The 24,756-nt window shown below is 41.9% G+C and overlaps 1 protein-coding gene across 2 annotated transcripts in view; it reads left to right on the top strand.

Moving 5' to 3' along the window:
• The window catches only part of LOC111861977 (mucin-5AC), a 198,007-nt gene that overhangs the window by 83,889 nt on the left and 89,362 nt on the right, over positions 1-24,756 (top strand). For both annotated transcript variants that reach the window (XM_033750521.1, XM_033750522.1), the window contains exon 2: positions 790-855. The gene's annotated coding sequence lies outside the window, so the exon portion shown is untranslated. The remainder of the gene's footprint in view (positions 1-789; positions 856-24,756) is intronic.

Raw genomic sequence — 24,756 nt, 5'->3', positions numbered from 1 at the left:
GGTTTGGAACAGGACCCACTCAGCCTCTGAGGATAACTGAGGAACTACTTGAATGGATAGGTAGCCGCTCCGGTCTAGAAAACCGAGATTAACGGCCGTGGGAATCTCTTGCGCTGACCACGTCGCACCCTCTATTCGCAAAAATTGGCACTAACTTCGCCGACAAGCGGCGGGCGCTCCGTCGATATAGTTCGCTTGCGGACTAAAAGCCACGGAGTAAATATATGAAAGTCTTAATTATCAGTTTTAGGAATCACCTCGTTACTTTCTCTTACATCCAAAGGCACCAATTTCTGTAAAATACGTAGAATACATGAAACCGAACAGAGTCAGAAGGCAATGTTTCTGACTTGTGTCTGGTTCAAATTATGACAGGATACCGACTATCCTGACTTATATGCTTCATGGTTTTCCTCATTCCCTCCAGGCGAATGTCGTTATAGCACCTTGAAATAGAACACAACAGATTCTTCCACAAACTCTTCAATTAATAATTTATGAATTATAGTGCCGTTCAGCTGTACGCATTTTGAGCAGTGATAGTGTCATTAAATAAACCATGGAATGTAAATCAAGTAGAATATGTATATAGGCAGTGAATATCAGACTCAGTGCAGAAAACATGCCAGCATTAAGGATCGTTATTCTTCTGTTTGCCAACAGGACATGGAGGTAAATCTATTTGAGAGGATGTTCTTTCTCTTTTCACTAATGCCATTTACATTTTGATATAAAGTGCAGATTGTTAATGGTAAAAAGAGTGGCTGATGGTGAAAACTGCTTTTTCAGAATGTTGGTGCTCCCGCTGGGAAATGATGAAAGCCCACAAATTGCAACGGAGGAAAGAGCCGTGGGGTATGTACACGTTGATTACAATCAGTTCTCTGAAACTGCAGAAAGGGAATATCTCCGCGGGGTTTACCATTTCAGGTTCTTTGTTTAAACTACAGCAGTAAGATGAGACTGATAATACATCCAACAATACCACTCACAGGGCACGATGGTATAGTAATGACGTCATGTACTTATATTCGTTAGGTACTGTGTCCGGGGCACCGGATATCTTAACTGAGATTTCTTTTTTTGTGGATTTCCTCAGGCCTTCTACGCAAATATCTGGACTTTAAGGCAAAAAAAAAAGTAAAGTTTTCCTTGTGCTGAATGCTTAATTAAAGCTTTAAGCCATTGAGGCGTATGGGGGAGTGGATGGATAGATCCACATTTTCTTGACCTCGGTACCAGTTGGAGGTGAGTGGTCAGCTTCACGACCCGGCCTCTTTACCCCCGGGGGAAAGAGCCTTCGGTACCCATTTCACAGGAGGTTGGGTGAGCCCCAGAGCTGGTCTGAACGAAGTTGAGAAGGGAAAATTTTTGATCCTACCAGGCCTTGAACTCCGACTCCTTGGTCGTCCAGCCTGTAGGCAGTCGCCATACTGGCTGTTACTAAATGAAAAATAATTTTGAAGATTATGTTCTGGAATGTGACGCCGTGTAGTTTGGTAGGCAAGTTATTAGTGTGTCGGTGCCACCTTCTTTCCGAAACGTTTGTTATTATCTACAAAATTGTACGTTGTCGTATCCCAGAAGACAGCAACGATGAGATCTTACATAAACAAATACTGTTTTCCAGACTTATAGCTCATAGGCCAGAAAATATTTTAGGAAATTTACATTGTTTATATAGGCCTACACATATATAACACGTATATTAATTTTTACGGCGCTTTTTTCACAGAAACCTGAGGTCGTTAAAGACCCAGGACAAAGCCGCGTCTGTTTCACACAGCTCGCTCGAAACTGTCGTTAAATTGCTGCTATAAAAATCAGCGAAGATAAACACCAATGTAAGTTGTCTATCTTGCAGATACATAAACTTCGCTTTCTGGCACAAGAATGCTTTGAACAATAAATGAAGTTCAGATTGTGATCTGTTTGGCCTTCGAACGTTGTGTCCTTCAAGGTTGCTCGTATAATAAGAAAGTGCTCTGTTCTCGACACGCGGAAAGAGAAAACAAGGGGCAAGGCCCCTAATAAAATGCCCCGTGTCTGAGAGGGAAGTGCTGAGGTGTTTTTCCTCCAGACGTGAGCTGAGGTCAAGGTCATATAAAGCAACCAGTATGTTTCAGATGAGAAAGATACCAGTATATGTGAAGCTTAATGGTGTGATTCAGGATACTGCAATCGTTCATTCTTGTTCCAGTCATTTTCAGTTCATTGTTACTTCATTTCACGAGGTCCGAAATCCACTTAGAATATATATGGGAGCCGATATAGCGACGGGCTGGAAGGCAGCTGTTCGATACCCGGGAGAGGCTAGAAACTTTTCTCTACTCCGTAGCGACCAGAGCGGCTCTGGGGCTCACACAGCCTTCTATCCAATGGGTGACTGGGAATTTTTCCCAGGGTGTAAGGGGCCGGGGCGTGTAGCTAACCATGCACGTTCATCTAATGCCGAGGTCAAGAATGCTGGAAATATGCCTCCGCTCCCCAATGCGTCTTCATGACATAATGCTTAATTAATTAAGCACAAGGACATCTTCATCATTTACCCTTTACATTTACGTTTTTAGTGTAAGGAAGGAACTCGTAATTCTATTTCAAGCCAAGCGTTTCTGATGAATAGTTAGTAGACATCAAGGGCCGCGCCATAGCTCAAGTGGTTAGTCGCTGGCTTCCCACCGCGGCGGCCCGGGTTCGATCCCGGGCCTGGTCAAGTGGGATTTTTGGTGGACAAAGTGGCGCTGGGGCAGGTTTTCTCCGAGTACTTCGGTTTCCCCTGCAAATCTTCATTCCACCAATTGCTCCACAATCACTCTCACCTATCATCTGGGGCTGGTACAATAGGCCAGAAGTGGCCGCAGTACAAGGGACTTAGTCCCACCCCACTAGCATAAAAATATTAGTAGACATCAATATTGTGGCATAAAGTTACTGAGTGTTAAATCGAAATAGTGAGAACTTCCGACGTTTCGGAGACACTTATTTCCTGCTTCAGGTTTGAAACGAGAGTAGACATTTAGGGGGATAGAGGCAAGACAAATTTCCAGCTTTGTGGATTGCAGTTTCCAAGTAGGCCCACTTGAAATTTGCTATGTTTTAAAATATCCCGTTTTGGTATTTTTATTATCATAATTGTTTTATTTCAAAATTCACTATTGTTTATGAATTATATAGCGACACAAAAACTGATTTTTCGCTTGGATGTGAACCCGTCCTTCAAATTAATGTCCGACCAATAATTTTCCCGTTGTCACATAACACCAAGGTCCATTATAGAAATAAGTCTTCCGACCGAAAACAGACCTTTACCAATGTGAGCGTAATGAAAAATCTTACGTTCTCTTGACAATTAGCTCATTCACCCGATCGTAGCCTACGTGATCACCTGACATCTATCATCTCTGACTCACACACCTGGTTGAAGAGTATGTGGAACTTGGGCTGAGCTGTGAGTTGATGGCGCGAATGTGATAGAGATTGTTTCTTGCTCATATCAATTCTCGAACTTCTGCCATTCGGTCGTCCAGCTCATAGCCAATCGCCATGCCGATTGCGCTATCTTGGCTCTACTTAGATGGTACTGATATTTAGCATTGTGCTGTGAAGCATTAAACTTAATTTGTTTTGAGATATTTTAAATTTTCAAACATGTATGTGGGAGTGTATTTGTGAATATTCAGACTGATATGAAAGGGTACAGATTGATTGTTAGTACAATCCAGGCATATATAAGGAGGGAGTTAGAAGTCATGCGACAACGCTCACCCTGGATGACCTGGGCAGCTGGCCTCCACTCTTTGAGAGCATAATGCGAGGCCTCCCATACAAGAAGCAAGAGCTCTAACCACGTGGTCATGGCTCTCAGGCGTGCAGGCCCAGCGGAACTCCTGAGTAAGGTGGAGACATCTGATGCGAGACGAGACAACTATCTAACTCTAAGCCTTCGGCTTTTTGATTCCAGTGTCGGCTGCTAGTAGGCGCTCCAATGTCTGACGGTTAGAGACGGGTTTCACGATAATTTCAGTATCAAGATTATATAGCTTCAATGGGTAGGATGATTGATGGACCTTGCACCCGCCACGGCCCAGTTGAGGTTCTATCTCTGTATTTTCCTGGAGTGACTGAGGATAACTACGAAAAATCTCAGTCAGGACAGCCAGTGTCCAGGCCCAGATTTGAAATAACCGCGTTCTGATTATGAATTTAGAATGTTACCGCACTCTAATAACCAGTTCGGCGTAAATAAACGGAGGGTCGAACAATCAGACAATTGAGTGATACATTCAGCGTCTGACGAAATCAGTGTAGGCCAGATAGTGTGATACTAAAATAACATGTAAACATTTGCTGGTTACGCGCCTACCTCATTATTTCGACCGTAGTCAAGTTGCATTGTAGAAGCGATACCCATTGTCGTTCTAGTTCAGTACACTCTTACTGGAGTGCTGTAGTCTGTAATTAGAATGCTTGCAGATTTCATATATTCCAGAAATACGAGTAATTGCATCAGTACGCACTGAGTCAGAAAAATGCGAATTCCTTACGTTGAAACGATTGTCTGAAGTAAATTCGGTATCCAGAAAGTTAAGAATATTTTTGTTCCCTAATTCTGCCCTCAGTGGACACAGAAACGGAAGTAGCCAGGAGATAGCGCGGCGTTTTACACGGACGCAGACCAGAAGATGAGAATCAATTGCAGTTTCGAATTGTTCTCAAATGTAAAACATCTCACTGGAAATTGTTAGTGTCAAAACGGTTACTAATTTCGAAGAGAGTGAGAGCCTAACTTTGTGCACCTGATATACTCGTATAATTGATGTATGTGTGTGTATGTATGTATGTATGTATGTATGTATGTATGTATGTATGTATGTATGTGTGTGTATGTATGTATGTGTGTATGCATGTATGTATGTATGTATGTGTGTATGTATGTATGTATGTATGTGTGTGTATGTATGTATGTATGTGTGTATGTATGAATGTATGTATGTGTGTATGTACGTATGTGTATGTATGTATGTATGATGTATGTATGTATGTATATGTGTGTGTGTGTATGTATGTATGTATTATTTATTTTAACTGCAGATGTGTTTTTACCCGGTGGCAGTGATACTGCAATAAGACACTCAAATAACACACCACGCTCAAACAAAACACAAAACACAAGATTACACAAACAAAAAGGGACACACTACACATAATAAAATGCAACGCAAATACAATTACAACTACAATTATATAAATTAATATTAATAAAAAGTAAGCATGCTATACACTAAACAGTAGGAGTAATGAAATGCGTAATGTCACGTGTTCGGGGTTCCGTGACTAATAACTGTGGATACTGGATTGGATGATTATGTTTATTTGACGCCAGTATTACAATTACGCTCAATTTTAAGAGTTCACGAACTTTCTGTTTTCCCTCGTAGTTCACTTCTGAACTCTGAACTGACAGCCTCTCAACTGCTCCCCCTTTATTCCTGTTAGGCTGCTGGGATAGGAATCAAATCCTTGAAGAGTTCCATTTGTCATATCCGTGGTAACAGTCTGTTTAGAATGTCGTTACCATGGGTGTCTCCAATAGCTCCATCAAAACCCAGAGTAACCGTGTATTTCACGTTACCACGGGAATGCGCCCCGCAAATAAAATATATATTTGTGGGAGTCTGTGCGCTCCAGATGAGTGTCTCAAGGTAAGAGCAGCTCCGACTGACTGGCTAACGAGTCGGAGGTCCTCATTCTTATACGCTGTCGCTTGCGAAGCCCGACCCAATGGGTGCTGGCGCTACTGTGGTACGCGCTGACTGACGAGCCTTGTGGTAGGCTCCCACACTTTTTATGTGTATGTGCGTTATAAAATGTTTACAGGTTTTCTTGTTTCTCTAAACCTGTGGAAGGGACACAGATCTCAGGACTTACCCCGGATGTGGGGAAGTCTAGTACCGTCTTGGAGAGACGCTACGAGTACAATTATATAAAATGTTAGCATGCGCAATGATAAATAAAAATGGTACATAAAAATTTAGAATGAGAAAGTTGGTTACAAAGTTAAATTTTCTCTAGTGCTTAATTACTTAAGTGCTATGTCATGAAGATATATGAAAGATTGGAGGTGTATCCTTACCTTTCTTTACCTCGGCGCTAGACGGAGATGACTGGTTAGCTTCACTCTCCTGTCGCTTAACCCCGGGGAAAGAGGCCCGGTACCCTTTGGATGGGATGCTGAATGGGACCCAGAATAGGTCTGGACGGTGTGGAAAAGAGAAACACTTTCCACTGCCGGGAATCGAACCCGGGTCTTGCAGCCCGTAGTCCGTCGCTATACCGGATATGAGAAATCTTGTTGTGACTTAATACTTGAGAATTAGCGATACGATAGATTTGCATAAAAGAAGCGATACATGGCTCAGTAGGTGGTCTGTGTCTGGTATCTTCGAGCTACCTGACTGGAGACGCCTTGCTTCTTCTGCAACTCATCTGACTCTATTGTGAGGCGGGTCTGCCTAAGTTCTGCAAATAAAATTATACTTCTGTTAATCCTGCAAAGAGATCCGATTTCTTTACCTTAATGAACAGTGTCTGGAAAATATTTTAACATTTACTCCTAACACTACGATCGAAGCTATAGTACTCCTTTCTGTTCTGGAGATCCGGGGTTGAGGTTTCGGCGCGGAGACTAGCTGTCTTAAATGGGGTTTCTGTAGTTTCCCTCGATCACTCCAGACAAATTCAGGGCTAGTGCTCTAATCGAGACAAGACCGCTTCCTTCCACATCCTTTCCAATTCATTATGCAGTAATCGTCCTATAATTTGATGCTACATGATGCGAGAAAGAAACAGCAACTCAACCATAAATAAAAAAATTACACGAGGGTCGTACTGAAAGTCATAAGCAACAATTTTTTGTAAAGTAACATGCTTTATTATTGACAAACCAAATACACCACCTCAATCTACAGACCTTTATTTATTTTTCCACATAATCACCACTTATTTGTACACATTTCTTCCAGCGTTCTGGGAGTTTGAATATTCTCCTTCTGTAAAATTCCGTTCCAGCCATCCGAAGATACTGACGCACTGCTTTCTGAAGTGCCTCCCTTGTCTCAAAACGTTGTCCACGTAGCTGATCCTTCACAAATCCGAAAAGATGGTAGTCGGAGGGTGCCAGATCAGGGCTATAGGAGGGATATGGAAGAACTTCCCTCCCCATCTTTATAATTGCTTCCAATGTGAGGCGAGCGGCGTGGGGGCGAACGTTGTCATGCAGGATGATGATGTTTCGTCCCGGACGTTTATCGCGCAATGCACGACGGAGCTTGTGCAGCGTCTGGACATAACGAGCAGCATTGATGGTTTGCCTAGGTTCCAGGAATTCGGCCAGAATAAACCCCTCTGCATCCCAGAAGACTGTGCCCATCACCTTCGCAGCTGATGGCACTGTCTTTGCCTTCTTTTTTATGGAGAATGCAAATGGTGCCATTCCTTATTCTGCCGTTTCGTTTCATGCTCGAAATGGCGAAACCAGCTTTCGTCACCTGTCAAAATACAGAGCAAAAAATCATCGCCTTCGTGTCGATATCTCTGCAGCAGTTCTGAGGTGATGGCTTTTGCTTGACCTTTGTGGTCTTCGGTCAATAACCGCGGGACCCAATGAGCACAAACTTTCCTATAGCCCAAGCTTTCAATCATCTCCTGTACTGCACTGTACCCTATTCCAAATTTTTCGGGCTATTGTGTCCACAGTCACACGCCTGTCATCTTGAATGATCTCATCCACTCCTTCCTTGACCGCTCCGAGGCTCATCTTCGATGCTGGTGTTCCCATCTTTAAAATGTTTCACCCATCTTCGAACACTGCTCACACCCATGCACACACTTTCATAAGCACGCTGAAGACTCTGGTGAATTTCTGCAGCAGGGATTTCCTCTTTCACAAGAAATTCGATGACAGCAGGCTGGGGAAACGACATATCGTTGTCGGCCATTTTGTTAGGAGTGATACTCGTCACGTGATGCAAGCTATTGACGTCACAAGATACTCAAGGTTAACACAACAGCTGGTTCCACTTACCACCATACTCTCTTTCGTCTGCTGTTCCCAGATTGCATGCCAAAAATGTTGCTCATGACTTTCGGTACTACCTACGTACTTATCCAAATAAAGGTTTCGTATAAATTGCCATGGAAAATTTTATTATGTGAATTAAGGATATTTGTGAATCTACTTGATGCCTTAAAAGCAATATTGGACTGATGTTGATTGAATATAATTAGCGACATTCTAAACATAAAATTGGATGCCTGGATCATAATAAATTTAAGTATGTGAAAATTCGTTTTAAATTTTTTGATTAAAACTGGAAATGACAAATAGGCGACCGCACAAAATACTTTATATTTTATGAAATTTATAAGATTTATAAAATAAAAATTGAATTTTATATTTCTAGAGGCTATTCTACACATTTTTTCCAAGTTATTTGATATATTTGAATATTATATGTTGAAAAGTACCACGATGGACATTATTCAGTTTTCAAAATAAACTGCTAGTTACTAATTGACTTAAGTATTATGTTAAACGTTACTGAACATACACAATACTTAAATATTACCTGTTCTTTAAACAATTTTTTTTAAACCCGTGTTTTAACTCTAGAGAAAGAACTCGGATTGAAATAAAAGCGCCGAGGAGAATAACAGCAGAGAAGTAACAGTATAATGGAGAATATTGCACAATCTATCTTTTTTAAAACGTATTATCACAGCGATAATAGCAGATAGTACAGGAAGTGCGCATTACGTAGCATACGTGCAGAAGATGATAAAATTATACAAAACTTCACTCAAAATAACTGAGGGGAAGAGACACCTTGTGAGTACCGGCTTACGCGCGAGGGTAAGATTAAACAGATCTTAAAGAAGTAGGGCATGAGATTGTGGAGTGAATTCAACTGGCATAGAGTACGGCCGGATTAGGGGTTGTAGTACATCAATGGACTTTCAGATTTCGTAAAAGGAGAAGAATTTCTCGATCAGCTGATAGCTATGAGCTTCTCTGAAAGTAACTTTCTCCGTATAGTCTATTAGTCAGATAAGGCAGTACAAAATATATCAGCATCAGCTTCAAAATTTGTAGCTTTTATTCTCTGATACCTTGAAACAGGTTCCAGAACGGTACTTATCGTTCCGAAGGGTGTGTGTGTGTGTGGGGGGGGGGAGAGTGATCGCTTCACTGGCGCCAGTCATGGCAACCTGACACCTGGATTTACTGCACCATCATCCATGGTACAGGTGAATAATCTGCTGCTAGCTTATTAATTTCTCTTTCATCATTTCTGAATGTGAATTAAACATGTGTCAACAATTGAAAAGTAAATTCGTAAGAGAAAGTGTTTCCCCATTAGAACTAATAATATTTTTATTCATATATACGCAGAATTGTAAAAAGTAAAGTTCAAATAATTTTTATGAGATTCATGCAACCAAGTGTAAGACAAGTGGTATATATCACCTGCTATTCTTGAATGAACATTTGTGAGCTGACATTCATGAAAAATAAATATGGCACAGCTATTTTTTTATTATGCTGACTTTTCATAATTTTGCTTACACAAGAATACTCACACATAGTCATGGGTGTAGACTGGGGGGCAACGTATGCATCTCACCTCCTTAATTTTTGTAGAGTAATCGGAATTTAAAGGATGTACTGTCTTCACTCGCTTGGAAACCTGGATCGTGGGTTCGAATCCCACTCAGGGCATGGATGTTTAGTTTGTGTGTGTGCGTTTTTCTGTGTTTGTGTACAGGTAGAGGCCTTGCGACGAGATGATCACATGCGTAAGGAGTCCTACCGAATGTTTAAGATCTAGAAAAACCGAAGTGAACGGAGAAATTCATGGAGGTAGGCCTAGGCCCACTGGGGCTGTAGTGCCAAGGAAAAAATTCGGAATTTAAAAAGGAATGAAATACGCCAAATATTAATACCAAGAGTTAAAATAATTTGTTGCCATATTTATCCTCCTTCTGTCCTGAATACTCAAGGGCGATCAATGAAAATAGTCTTAAACGACTTAAATATAAGTTTTAAGCAAGTTCTCTTGATTCCATTTTGGAGAAAATTCTTGTCGAGTCCATGCACATAGGTAATACATACACGTTTCTATACAACATACATATATACATTTTTTCTTATTTTTTATTATTCCTAGTACGAAAATGAACACAAAGCCCCGGACCTGGACTGATTCCTTGGATAAATGACCTAAGCTAAAAATGGATATGAGATTTAGCACTTGAAATGTACGAAGTTTGTATAGGGCAGGTTCGCTCAGGGCAGTGGCAGAAGAAATCTTAAATTATAAATTAGATTTAGCGGGAGTACAGGAGGTCAGATGGGAATATACATTTTTCTGTGGAAAGTGGAATGAAAATCATGAATTAGGTAGAGTTTTTTTTTTCGTACATAAGAGAATCGTATCAGCAGTCAAGAGGGTAGAATTCGTTAGTGATAGGACATCATATATAACACTAAAAGGTCGCTGGTGTGATATTATTTTTATGAATGTGGATAGATTCTATGAAGAACTAGAACATCTATTTGATAAATTCCCAAAGTAAGCTATGAAAATGTTGCTAGGAGATTTAAATGCCAAAGTAGGGAAGGAAGACATTTTCAAACCAACAATTGGGAATGAGAGTTTGTATGAAATTAGTAATGATAATGGAGTTAGAATAGTAAACTTTGCCACATCAAAAAATCTTACTGTCAAAAGTACAATGTTCCCACAACGTAACATCCATAAATTTACTTGGATATCTCCTGATGGGAAGATCGACATCAGGTATTCATAGACTTCAAGAAAGCCTATAATTCAGTTAGGAGGGAAGTATTGTACAATATTCTGATAGAGTTTGGGATACCCATGAAACTAATTAGGCTGATTAAAATGTGTTTAAAGGAAACGTATAGTGATGTCCGTGTAGGTAAATATTTGTCTGATAAATTTCCTATCCAGAATGGTCTAAAATAAGGAGATGCTTCATCGCCACTCCTTTTCACCTTTGCCTTAGAATATGCCATTAAGAAGATCCAGGGAAACCAGGTGGGACTGATATTAAACGGACACATCAGCTGTTGGTCTATGCCGATGATATTGTGACATGTTGAGCTATGGATGAAGCCCCCCCCCCGCCAGCCGTGATGCGCCGAACGAAGCCGGAGTGAGCCGAAGTTAGCCGAGTCCTAACATCCTGGTCGCTATGCAACGCGAGTCAACAGCGATGACGTCACCAAGGGTACCGCGGTTGCTAGGCAGCGCGAGTAATGAGGATTGCGAGAGACGACGGTAGTAACAGCGGTTACTACCGCTAGCGTTGCTAGCAACACAGCGCCAGGCAACAAGGGTGCTTATTACGTGGCCGTTTTCTGTATTGTCCGATCGAGGCTACATGAGGAGCAGCGAAGGCTATTCACAGTTAGTCCTCGAGCTACCTCCGGGTTAGTTCCGAGTTAGCCAGCAACCAGTCAGTTGTATTCTGGCATTTGGAGTGTAGCATTTGTGATACTGCAGATAGCAGTAATTGTGAATCTGTAATTTGGGTGATTGTAAGTCCGAATGTGAAATAAAATTCGCTATATCAAATACGGCTTGAAGTTACTTGTCACGTCATACACCCAATACGTGACAATATGAATCTACTGGGTGATAATGTAGATACCATAAAGAAAAACACACAAAGTTTAATTGACACAAGTAAAGAGGTTGGTGTAGAAGTAAACACAGAGAAAACTAAGTATATGTTACTGTCTCGTCACTAAAATGCAAAGCAAAATCATGACATAAAGACAGGAAACAGATGTTTTGAAAATGTGGTACAGTTCAGATATTTGGGAACAGCGATAACAGATCGAAACCTGATTCAGGAAGAAATTAAGAGGCGATTGAACTCGGGAAATGCTTGCTACCATTCAGTTCAAAACCTTTTGTCTTCTCGTCTGTTGTCCAAAACATAAAAATTAGAATATACAAAACTATAATTTTGCCTGTGGTTCTGTATGGGTGTGAACCTTGGTCTCTGACATTAAGGGAGGAATATAGACCGAGAGTGTTTGAGAACAGGGTGTTGAGGAGAATATTTGGACCCAAGAGAGATGAAGTGACAGGGGGTTGGAGAAGACTGCATAATGAGGAGCTTTATAACTTGTACTCATCTCAAAGTATAATTAGAATGATCAAGTCAAGGAGGATGAGGTGGGCACGCCATGTAGCACGAATGGGGGAGACGAGGAATGCGTATAAGGTATTAGTGGGAAAGCCAGAAAGAAAGAGGTCACAGGGAAGACCAAGGCGTAGGTGGTTGGACAATATTAGAATGGATCTTAGAGAGATAGGATGGAATGGTATGGATTGGATAGATCTGGCTCGGGATAGGGACCAGTGGAGAGCTCTTGTGAACACGGTGATGAACCTTCGGGTTCCATAATATGCTGGGAAATTCTAAAATAGCCGCAGAAATGGCGGCTCCTCAAGAAGGGCTCAGCTCCATGAGTAAGTAAGTGGGGAGAAGCTGAGTTCATTTGGCACTGCGTTCGCTCTTGGCTTATTATACAAGCTCCAGATTATAGATGATGATGCTTATGGAGCATTCGGTAGAATGAAGATTGGGTAAACCGAAGTACTCGGAGAAAACCTGCTCCAACGCCGCTTTGTTGACCACAAATCCCAGATGATCAGACCCGGACTCGAACCATGCAGCCACCGTGGGAAACTAGCGACTAACCGCCTGAGTTATGGTGCGGCCTTACATACATATTGTGACGTGGATGGCGCAACAGGAGGTAGGGGTCACGTGCACTCTGCGTTTCCGCGAGTGACGTCGTAACAAGGGATACCGCGGTTACTACACGGCAGTAAACATCTCTCGACAGTGTTGCTATGCAACCTGTAAACACGGCGTCACGCAACAGCGGTACCTATCACGTTACTGTTTTCTGTGTTGTCCGTGCCGAGGCTAAATAAGGAGCAGCGAACACTATTCAGTAGTGAGGATTGAGCCAGTAGTAGTGAGTGATTAGTGAATGAGGATTGAGCCAGTTAGGAGTGCGTGAGTTACTAGTGAGTAACGATTAACCAGTCAATGCAATCTAGCGGTCGCCGAGTCGGGTTGTATCGAGTGCATGGCAGTGACTACATGAGAAGTATTTGTGATACTGCCGATGGCAGTAATTGTGTTATTGTGAGAACGATTGTTCAATAAATTCGCTATATCAAATGAGGCGTGAAGTTACTTGTCGCGTGACATATACCCAACACGTGACAATATATACATACATACATACAAACATACATGCGTGCATGAATATACGCTCATTTATATATATAAACATACATTGGGTTTTTAGTAATGGTTACTGACGTTAAGCTGGGTGAGAATTCAGGTCTACAAAGTAACAACTCACATTAATAATAGACTTAACAGTAAATTGTATTTAGTTGTAGTAGGATTAAGTTTTTATTTATTTTTGACGAAATAATTGGCGGGACACAAGACGAAATAAGCTGAGAATTATTGTTCTATTTAATTTAAATTCTATAAATTAATATTTTACCGGATTATATTTATACTTTTATATGTGGTATCATCTGAGAAATGCAAACTCAGAAGCAGCTAATTATTGTTACAAAAGTTTTTTTTTTTTTTAAAATATGACCTACATAATTTTTATTTGAATCGCATCTCAACATTAACATCCGTAAATTTGGTTTGGGAAACTGGCCAGCGCGACGCGATCTGCCTATCATTGCTCCCAGCTATTGCCCTGCTAAGCGGAGATGTATTTTAATCGACTGACCGGAAACTGCTACGGTAACCAGTCTGCTAGCAGGTGTGCAGCAGACGCGAGTAACCGTACTGGAAACTCACACAGCCTGCCTCTTCTGCAGTGCAATAGCGTATTATGTATTTAAAACGAGATACCGTCTGTACATAAGAGCAGGAAGAAATAATTTCTGTGTTCACAGGATCACTGTTACAGTACAATGGACAGGGGTAGACAAAACATTTGCTGCAGAGTTCAGAATGAAGAATTCTGAGTTTTCATGGCGGTATAGTTTGACAGAAGAGGTTAAAAAGTTATGTTAAACTTCGACATTTATTTTTCTGACGCGTCAATTTTCTGTAAATAAAAAATACAAGCTAAAAATTTAAGATCTTACGAACTGCATTAAATTATATGAAATTTGAAGACTAAATTCAGAGTTCAAATAATTTGGGCTCCATATTGCAATATGCCAAGATATAGCAGCGGCAGCAGCAGCAGTAATAGTAGTAGTAGGACTATCAGTAATGATATTCTTTATTTATGTGTTGACTCAATACATTAATAGGTAATTACAAAGCAAGCACGAAAATATATAAGTATGTAATAATTAAATTCAATTAAATTCTTTATTATTTATGTGCTGAGCCAACAGCCGAAAGGTCAATTACAAACTCAGCACAGTGTAGATAGAGGTAGTAACTGGATAAACACAACATTGAGTCAAAAAATAAAGTTAAACATTGGAGGAAAACAAATTAATTCGTATAATTAAACAAAGGAACAAAATAATAATAATAATAATAATAATAATAATATCATTATCACAAATCTAAGTTGCTATTGACAATTGAGAAGTGAAAAATGTTATCAATAATAATAATAATGTAGTGAAGTAAAATTATGATTATGCCTACTCACTGCGCAATGGAGACGTACGAGAGGTAGGTGTTAATTTCCACTTTTCCTTAACTTGGGAACTAAATAGGCGAAGTGAATGGTTAACTTCGGGATACGGTTGCTTTCATGCCGAGGAAAGATCTCGCAGTCTCCATCGGTGAGGGTGCTTGCATAAAAAGCTTCTAGCAATTACGGGCGTGTAGACAAATAGCCGAGAAGAATGCTGGAGAAAAATACATAACGAGGATTTAACTTGTCTCATTTTGGTCCGTCACACTATTAATTACAGAGTAGATAATGAAAAGTTCAGTCCAGTGTGACATACGAGTTTACACTTCAGTCCTCATTCGCCTTACATGTTTCGATTCAAAAGAATCATCTTCAGAGGCGCACCACTACGATAAGGAAACACTGTTACGTAAGATATTCTAAATATGCACTTTAGATATGACTAGTGCTCTCTATATAAATTTTGTTATCACGGTTGGTTCCGATGTTTATCTTAGGCACGCACAATTACCCTTCTTGAAGTGTAGATTTACTTATGATGAGCTTCTTTTAGTGTATTTCCTGGTTATACTGACTGGGTTTTTTTCACTGCACACAATATGGTGTTCACTTTTCCATACATTAGCCTCCCAATGTATTTAAAATTGTATTAAAATTTCCATGTAAACAATTAATTATTTTATTAAAATATCTTGAACCGACATTGGGTCATGTCGTTTTCCTCCTGATGGTGGGAGATGTCGTTTATTTCTCTTGGTTTTATGTTCTTATTATTAGAGTGTAGTTCACCTGCGTGCTGCGTCGTTTGTACAAACGACACATTATAGTAATATAATAACAATAATCATCATCATCATAACCATTATCATCATCAGAAGAAGAAATGACAGGCGGAAAAGAAAATTCTATGTCCTCAGGATTTAAAATGCTGTACAAATTCGTTTGTCTCCTGGACGAATTTGGCTCTTGACTGCTATGTTGGCCATCCCTGTGCTCAGTTCTTTTCACGTGTCATTGCTTCCGAATGACAGTCTTAGATGACTTGTCCAGTATACATTTTGTGATTCGGAAGACACGAACCTCCAGGCAACCCGGTAACTGTTGGGGATGCAGACAAGAGATAACAAGAGAAAGGAAGGGCAGAACAATGTGCGGAATTTTCAAACTAGCGCAGGTCATAAGGATATAATAACGTTTCTTTATGCAGGATATGATGAGGCCACGAAAGAGTCAGTAGTCTGTGGCTTAGTGGCCTCATGTCTGTAATATTCAGTTTTTGTCGAGGAGCTCCTGCAACCCCCTTAGAGCATATTTGTATGAACGGGAAGTTATTTTCTCTTTATTATGGTACTATTACTGGACCGTAAGGAGAAGAGATAATGGGAGGCCGGAGAAAAATGTATACTGAAGAGTTTCATAATTTGTACCCTTCATCATCGACGAAACCATAGAGGATAAAATGGGGGGTGTAACACAAAACGGAAAGCTGAGACACACACACATTTGTATATACGTAAGGCAGTCAAAAGTTCCCGGAATTCCCCTGCAGACGGAGAACGAGCGATAAGATAGCGCACATACTGTTGTGGTGGGGAGCTCAGCATGTCTGCTCGCAGGCGCAACAGGTCTGGACAGGTTTTAGTGTGCAATGGCGTTACTGTTTAGTTTGAATTAGACGTGAGTGTTGGTCATTCGGCGACATTGCACACTGAAACCTGTCCAGACCTGTTGTGCCTGCGAGCAGACATGCTGAGCTCCCCACCAGAACAGTGTGTGCACTGTTCGAACATCAAGTTAATGTGCAAATTGGGAAAATCTGCTTCATAGACGCTATCGGCCCTGCAGCAAGTTTACGGTGTTACTGCACTAAAGAAATCCGCAGTTTACGACTGGTTTTCCCGGTTTAAGAATGGGCAGGAGACGTTAGAGGTTGACCAGCGCAGCGGGAGACCTTCGACATCCAGAACCGAAGAAATGATTGGAAAAGTGCGACAATTGATTCGAAGAGATTGAAGAATGACCATCGAGCAGTTGGAGCAAGAAGTTGGTGTCTCTCACGGATCCAGTCATGCCATTTTGTCCGATGATTTGAAGATGAGAAGCATCAGTGCGAAGTTTGTTCCGAGGCAGCTGACCACGGATCAGATGGAATGTCGCATGATGGTCGCTGGCGATCTGTTTGACAAAAGTACGCAGGACCCGACGTTTCTCTAAAAGATCGTCACTGGTGTTCGCCTACGACCCGGAAGCAAAGATGCGGTCATCGGAGTGGCACACAGCGTCGTCTCCCCGGCCAAGAAATTCGCGCCTCTTCAGATCTAAAGACAAAGTGATGCTCATTGCATCCTTTGACATCGACGGTTTGGTGCACCGTGAGTTGGTACCGCCTGGACAGACTGTGACTGGCCATTGCAGAGGTTGCGCGATGCGGTTCGGAGGAAGCGGCCCGAGAAGTGGCAGGGACAGTGGCTTCTGCATCACAATAACGCACCGAGTCACACATCGCTTGTTGTGCAGCAGTTTCTCACCGAGAAAAACATTCCTGTCATCACTCAACCACCGTACTCTCCGGATGTCGCTCCGAGTGACTTTTGGCTGTTCCTTACTCTGAAAATGGGCCTCAAGGGGACACGTTTCGCAACCATGGAGGACACCAAATCTAATGCGACGGCTGAGCTCCGGAAGATTCCAAAAGAAGCCTTCCACCGCTGCTTCCAACAATGGCAGGATCAATGGAGTAAGTGTGCAAGGGTCCCACTTTTAAGGTGACCAAGTAAGAGTTGTCGTATGTCCTACCATTAGAGTGCTATACCACCATNTCCGCGAAGATTTTGACTGCCCCTCGTGTGTGTGTGTGTGTGTGTGTATATATATATATATATATATATACAGAGGGGTCCAGAAAATGTACTCAGTCTTTGATGATCAATATCTTTGGAACAAAATGACATGTAGTTACAATTCTTGCCGAGAGAGAGAGAGAGAGAGAGAGAGAGAGTCATTGTATGTGTTCGAAGTGACCACCATCAGCGGCTAACTGCTGAGCGAACTATGGCTATCAGTGTGTCAGGTGTGATGGCTGCACACGACGCTTCGATGGTTTCTCGCAGTGAGTTCAGTGTAGCTGGCTTTTGTCGATAAACGTCATCCATCAAGGTTCCCCATAGGTAGAAGTCGAGAGGTGTTAGGTCTGGAGACCGTGGTTGGTACTCAGTAGCACCTCTTCGACCTATCGATCGTCCAGGTAGTGTGTCATCTAAGTACGCCCTGACATCTTGATGGTAGTGAGGTGGAGCACCATCTTGTTGTAGGTAAAATCTCTCATCTCCAAACAGCTCTCGAATGGCAAGGAAAATCGATGTCTGAAGCATATCAAAATACACCTGGCCAGTGTTGCAACACCACAGCACTGGAAGCTGGACTTATTACTATCCGTGGTCTTCCAGATCTTTGCTTATGCACGTCATGAACAGTACCGTCGGCTTCAAATTTATCCCGAAGACGGGCAATTGTTGGAACAGTTGGTGGCTGAGTTCCAAACTCATTCTGCCATTGTCGTTGTACCTCTTTAATGTTTTCGTACTTCAATCCCACTTCAATACAGCCTTGCGTTGCTCAAAGGACAACTTTTCAGCCATTGTTACTGCTGTCTTCTGCTCGAAGCGCGAACGCGGCACGACACTCATGTGACCCATGTGACCTTGGCCATCTGTTGAGAAAACATTACACTACACTACCGCGCAAGAACTGTAACTACATGTCATTTTGTTCCAAAGATATTTTCTATCAAAGAATGAGTACATTTTTTTGGACCTCCTTGTATATATATAAAAATTTTGACCGCAGAATCCGAAGGAAATAGAGCGCTATGTAGCCACGACTGTCCATAAGATAATAATGTTTAAATAGTATTTGAGATAGGAGTTAACCATAGCTCAAACGGTATACCGACGAGCTACGTCTGGGCGGCCCGAATTCGATTCCCGGCAGTGAAAAATTCATATCTTCTCCACAGAGTCCAGACGGACTCTGGGGCCGACGCAGCCTCCTATCCGACGGGTACCGCGGTCTCTGTCCCCGGCTGTAAAGCGGCAGGGGAACGAAACTGACCACTGACCTTCATCTATTTCCTAGTTAAAGAATGGTGGATTTATATATCCTGTCCCCCCATACGTCTTCATGGCGTTGTGATTAAATAATTAAGCACAGCGACAGTTTTACTTCACTAGGGTTTTAGAATTGAGGATTCGATTCATATTGGTCAATGTAGGGATCAGTGGCTGGCTGTTGTGTACACGGTAATGAACTTCTCATTTCCATAAAAGGCAAGAACTCCATTGACACGCAGAGCAAAATATTATCTTCACAAAAACGTCTTTACATCATGTAGTGAGATAATGGTAATTCAATGATTGATAAATTTCAGGTGAAGGCAAGATTGTTTCCTGCTGCATGTTTAAGATGACAGGTTCACATAATTCCTTCTTGCTATTGATTTTGCGAGTCGATTCACCTTTACATATGAAATTGTGAGATATCTTTATATTTGTCTGTGCCTTCCTTCCTGAAACCGATGCGTTTAGGTTCCCTTTCCGTCAGCTACGGTATGGACCAGCAAGTTCCCAGGACGAGTCTGCAGCACCCAACGATCGCTTCATTCCTTCTACAATCTACATTTGACCCGGTTAAGACCACACGCCTGCGAAACCAAAACCAAAAACAAAATGGTGTGAATTGGGATTCAGGTTCCGGAATTTAAAAAAATCATTGACATGCGTCGGGCAATCTTGGCTCTATCCACGCTGATTCTGACGTTAGACGATATAGTGCAAACAGTGGCGTAACACAGCGATCAAGTCAGGGAGGATAAGGTAGGCAGGGTATGTAGCACGCACGAGAGAGAGGAGAAGAATTCATATAGCCTTTCGGTGGAAAAGCCAGAAGAAGAGCACTAAGAAAACTTAAGAAGTTGGCGGAAGAATATTATTTAGATGGAGCTTAGAGAAATGGAATGGGGTTGTATGAACTGGATTCATCTGGCTCAGGATTTTGACCAGTGGAGTGCTTTAGTGAACATGGCAATGGATGTTCGAGTTCATTAGAATATTTTGAAAGTACTGAGTAGCAGAGTGACTGGCGGCTCCTCAAGAAGGGCTCAGCACTTTTGAGTTAGTTATTGGAATTTTTCGAAATTAAGTACATTGTAACGGATTTCATCAACGCTTTGCCAATCAACTGCTCTGTAAACACGGTTCAACACTCAAAAATAGAGGAAGCTATGTTTTCTGTAGATCCGACTGACACGCCAATAGACTGGCTGGATAGCGATCACGTGATGTTTTCTGCAGGTTCATGTCCGTGACAGAATTTCAGAATTCGTTCAGGACAGTTACGAGTCAGTCTTAAGCTGGAGGAGTGAGTCCAGAAGAATTTTTAGTTCTGAGGTTCCAGAATGATTGAAGACTTCATAGTGACTTGAAGTGCTAGTTACTGTATTTTAATTGCGTTGCCAGAAGACGGCTAATATGTGTGTGTAACAGTGAAATATGAAGTGTAGAAATAGCGAGAGCGTTACAATTACGTGTAATTACTGGTGGCGTGTATCAGGAGTAAATAAACACGTTCATCCAATCCAGAACCCACGTTACTAGTCACTAATACACGTGGCAGGACTTTTTCTTGATAACTATCGATTACTGTCATCCCAATCCTCCAGCAGGATTTCATGTTATTTTGCATGAGTAACGTTCCCACCTCATGACTCAAGCTACGCGGGTTCAAACCCGGCGGAGGTCGTGGAATTTTTAAGGGTGGAAAAATTCAGGGGACTTTAAGCCGTGGGTCCCGTGTCGTAGATTTACGGCACGTAAAAGATCCTCATGTCTCTAGGAGACCTCTGAGCAAAATTAGGCAAAGTTTCCCACCCAAGTAGTTTCCAGTGCTTCCGGTAGATGGGGAAGTATCGGGTACCGCTGCCAGCCTCGCTGGCTGAACGGGGCTGATAGCGAGCACCAGTACCGGCAGGGTATGGCGACTGGTAGAATATCAAAGGGGGACGTACAATAGACTATTAATCGCGGTGCATAGGGAAACCCTCCCTCTCCAATAATAATTATAATAATAATAATTCGCATGAATACACATAACATAATTTCAATATATTCCGGCATGGTTTAACGGAGATCGATCCCTCTTGGACGCCATACGTACGGACCACACGAGGAATTTAACCGGTTGCAAGACTAGGTTCTGTAGGCAGATATTTCACTTTTGGAAACTGTAATACCTTTTGCTTCATTCCAGAAATAGGTAGTGACCGCTACGTGTTCAGACCCTTTGAGTCTGCATGTCGGAAATGCGATGTAACATTTCTTATGATAATAGGGCCGAATTATTAGAAACATAATAAACTCACTCAGAAATCAACGCTTCACTTTAAATGAATTTGCTTCTTCACGAAATCTGTCAAAACCCTTCAAAAGTTAACTGTATTCGAACTGTAGCATCACGACCTGCCACGATTAGTACATAATCAGGTATTTTTATTACAGTCGTTATAATCGATTCTTTTGAGCCGATGAGAACGAATAAAACCAATGAAACTACCGGCACTGCCCAACCCTTACTCGCTTATGTTGTAGAGATTGTTGAAGCTAGGACAATAGGAAGCGATTGTTTTCCATTGTAGCTTGGCAGCATTAATTTGCACAGAGTACAGAGCGTGTCTAAAGCGCATGTAACAATTGCATTATGCACACTTCACTTTATATGGAGACTGAAACTTCCATTCGTTAATTAACTAATGAACTCCACAGGGAAGAATACTTTCTGTGAAGTTGACAGCAGCTCAACTAATCAAGAAATTCCTCGCCTTTTATAGGACCTGCAGGTTTATTGTCGTGTTCACGAAGAGACCAGCTCTTATCCTGAGGCATACGAGTTCATTCCACACGGTCACAACTTATTTCTTTACTGCACGTCTCCATTTAAGTCTAGATCTCCGAAATTTTGCTCTTTCTTCAAGATTTTTAACTAAAATTTTGCATGCCGGGATAGCGCAATCAGTATAGCAAGTGACAGCAGGAAGGCCGAGGGTTGGAGTTCGAGTCCCCATAAGGGCAAGATTTTTCTCTTCTTGACTTCGTCCAGACCGGCTCTGGGGTCCAGCTAGCCTCCTATCCAGTGGGTACTGGGAGCACTTTCCCCGGAGGTGAAGCGGACGGGGCACGAAGCTGAACATTTACTCCCAACTAGTGCCGAGATCAAGAATATGTGGATCTGTATATTCACTCCCCTATACGTCTTCGTGAGGAGTGCTTAATTTATTTTAACATTCAATAATATTTGGTGAATAACACAAATTTTGAAGCCCTCATGATGCAGTTTTCTCAATAATCCTCCGACTTCTTGTCTTTCCTAGTTTCAAATGTTGCATTCAGAATCTTGGTATCAAACATGCCTAACATGAGAGACCAGGTTTCACGCATATAAAACAAGAAGTTCTGGGAAGAAACTAATCACTAACTTTCCTTTGATACGACACGGGATCGCATAGAAAACGACTCCTCCAAGAATTCTTTGTTGCCGAGGGAACATGTTTACCCAGCCATTCCATATCAATAATGGTGGGATACACAGAAAAACGACGAGCCCAAAAATAATTTTTGCGTCTATTCGTTGCCGATGAAAGCGTTAATCTTAACGTTGCCTAGCAGCGATAAGGAGATGAACCTACAGACACACACTGTTGAGAGGGATTTATGAAGCAGTAACTGAGATAAGCGGCGCCATGATGTGCATACTAATTTTCATAAAATTTGGTTCAGGAATTCAAATGTATGGTGGGAGGATACACAGACACACAGACACACAGACAGCGTGATTATAATGGAAGTCTATTTTTTTTTTCAAAATAAGGAAAGTACGGTCACGCGGTAGCGTAGTCGGTTGAGGCACTATGCTATAAGCCGGAAGGTCGCGGGTTCACGTCTCGATGAAGTCATTGGATTTTTTAAACTGACTTAATCCTGCCAGCTGCACTATGGACCTGGGGTCGACTGAGCCTCTAACAGAAATGAGTACCAGAGATATTCCTGGGGAATAAAGCGCGGCTGGCGCGTAGGGCTGACAATTTTGCCGCCATCTATGAGCCGATTTTCTAGAAAATGTGGCAATCTCAACATCTCACAATCCTATGGGCCTCCAAGGTCTGTTACAGGGATACCTTTACTTTTTTTTTTAAGGAAAGTAGCGTAAATCAAGTAAAATTATAGTTCTGTACATTTTAAAATTGTCGCGTGTATGAGTGACTATAGACGGAGTTTGGCTGGTAATCGGATTTAGTTAACACTTACAGATCCGTGACTACAAGTAATTATAACTGTTTCACTAATACACACACTTTACAGTTGGCTACAACACTCACTTAAGTCTCCTCAGCCTGCTGTGTTTTCACCAGTCTTTTGGCAACGGCTTCCATCCACAGACGTTCTCCTTCCTCTGGGTTCCCGAACTGTCCCTGGCATCAGCTACAGCAGCTCTTGACTGACTGACTCCACACCGTTCCACCTACTGCCAGAGTCAGGGTTACTTTACGACAGGCGGTTTACAAGCCAATCGCTTCGTCTTGGCGCCAAGCTCCCACTAGCTACCCTGCTTATAACATCTCTGCACGGACCGCATACAGAACACATTTTCTCTCTTGTTGTTTACTGGCCGTTGCTTAGTAACGGCTGTTGTCTAGCTGTTTGTTGCGCCGTCGTTGCGTAGCTACGGGTCTGCATGCAAGAATACTTACCTTTTCGGGTAGGATTGTAAAGGACACAAGAATCTGAACTGAATGGCAGCGGGAATATTCCGAAAAATTTTCGCTCTTAATTATGAAAAATTAATACGAAATAATAAAATTATGGTTGTTTGATAATATAAATATCCGGCAGAATATTTCAAACACACCTCACCGGGAGGAGCAGAGATAACGTAGCCGGCATAGCGACTGGCTACGGGCTGGACGGCCGAGAGGTCGTATTTCGAATCCCGATAAGGTTAAGAATTTTCTCCACGTCATCCAGACCGACTCTGGGGTTCACCCAATCTCCTATTCAATAAGTTCCATGGGCTCTTTCCCCGGAGTTAGAGCGGCAGGGGCGTGAAGCTGATCATTCACCTCAAACTAGTGTCGAGATCAAGAAAATGTGGATCTATACACCCATTCCCCCATACGCCTTTACGGCTCAGTGTTTAGTTAGTTAAGCACAGAGACAATTTTGCCTTTTAACTTTACCATATATTCTACTGCGATATTTTAAACAGATTTTAGTGTTCGAAATGCCTCGATAAATTGACATTTACAGAAAATTATCGGTTTGTATATACAAAATGCTATGATACGCCACTGCCAGACAGAGAAGAGTGACCGTGCGTTACCGGAGACACGTGATGATTACTGATCACCGCACAGGGAACAGCAAGAAGCTCTCGATTGATTTGATTTCTTCTTCCTGAGTGCGTGAATGGGAAATGTTCATGCTTGATCGGGTCATGGCCAGATCGGTCAGTCACCCACAAAACGACGTCATGCTCGTCTGCGTCCACTTCATCTTTGCCTTCCCTTGTTTAGCAGAAGCATCTGCACCGTAAATGAGCAAATCTGTATTTCTTCAATTGCTTCAGAGTACAATTATACACCATTTTTATTAAGAATATTTATCAGTTTGCACAGTGGAGGGCTACAGGTTCTCACAGCTTGGCAATTAACAGCCCTGTCTTCTGCGATATATGATCTTTCGGTGCTTATTTCATGATGGTCTCTTGCCGGCCTCAGACTTCGACTCTGAAGATGGAAGCGACATATTCCTCCGAAATATCGGTTGACTTTAAAAGGACTGTGTGGTCTTATATCCAAGAACATGGAATACTTCATTTTACATAATCCTCATATATGTATACATGGTACAGTCATCAAGTTCGTGGACTGTGGTTTTATCGCATCATATCTCAAGCTATTCACA

The sequence above is a fragment of the Cryptotermes secundus genome, unplaced genomic scaffold (assembly GCF_002891405.2).
Source record: "Cryptotermes secundus unplaced genomic scaffold, Csec_1.0 scaffold181, whole genome shotgun sequence".
Lineage (NCBI taxonomy): Eukaryota > Metazoa > Arthropoda > Insecta > Blattodea > Kalotermitidae > Cryptotermes > Cryptotermes secundus.
The sequence above is the reverse complement of the archived record's forward strand: the minus strand, read 5'-3'. Positions and strand labels throughout refer to the sequence as shown.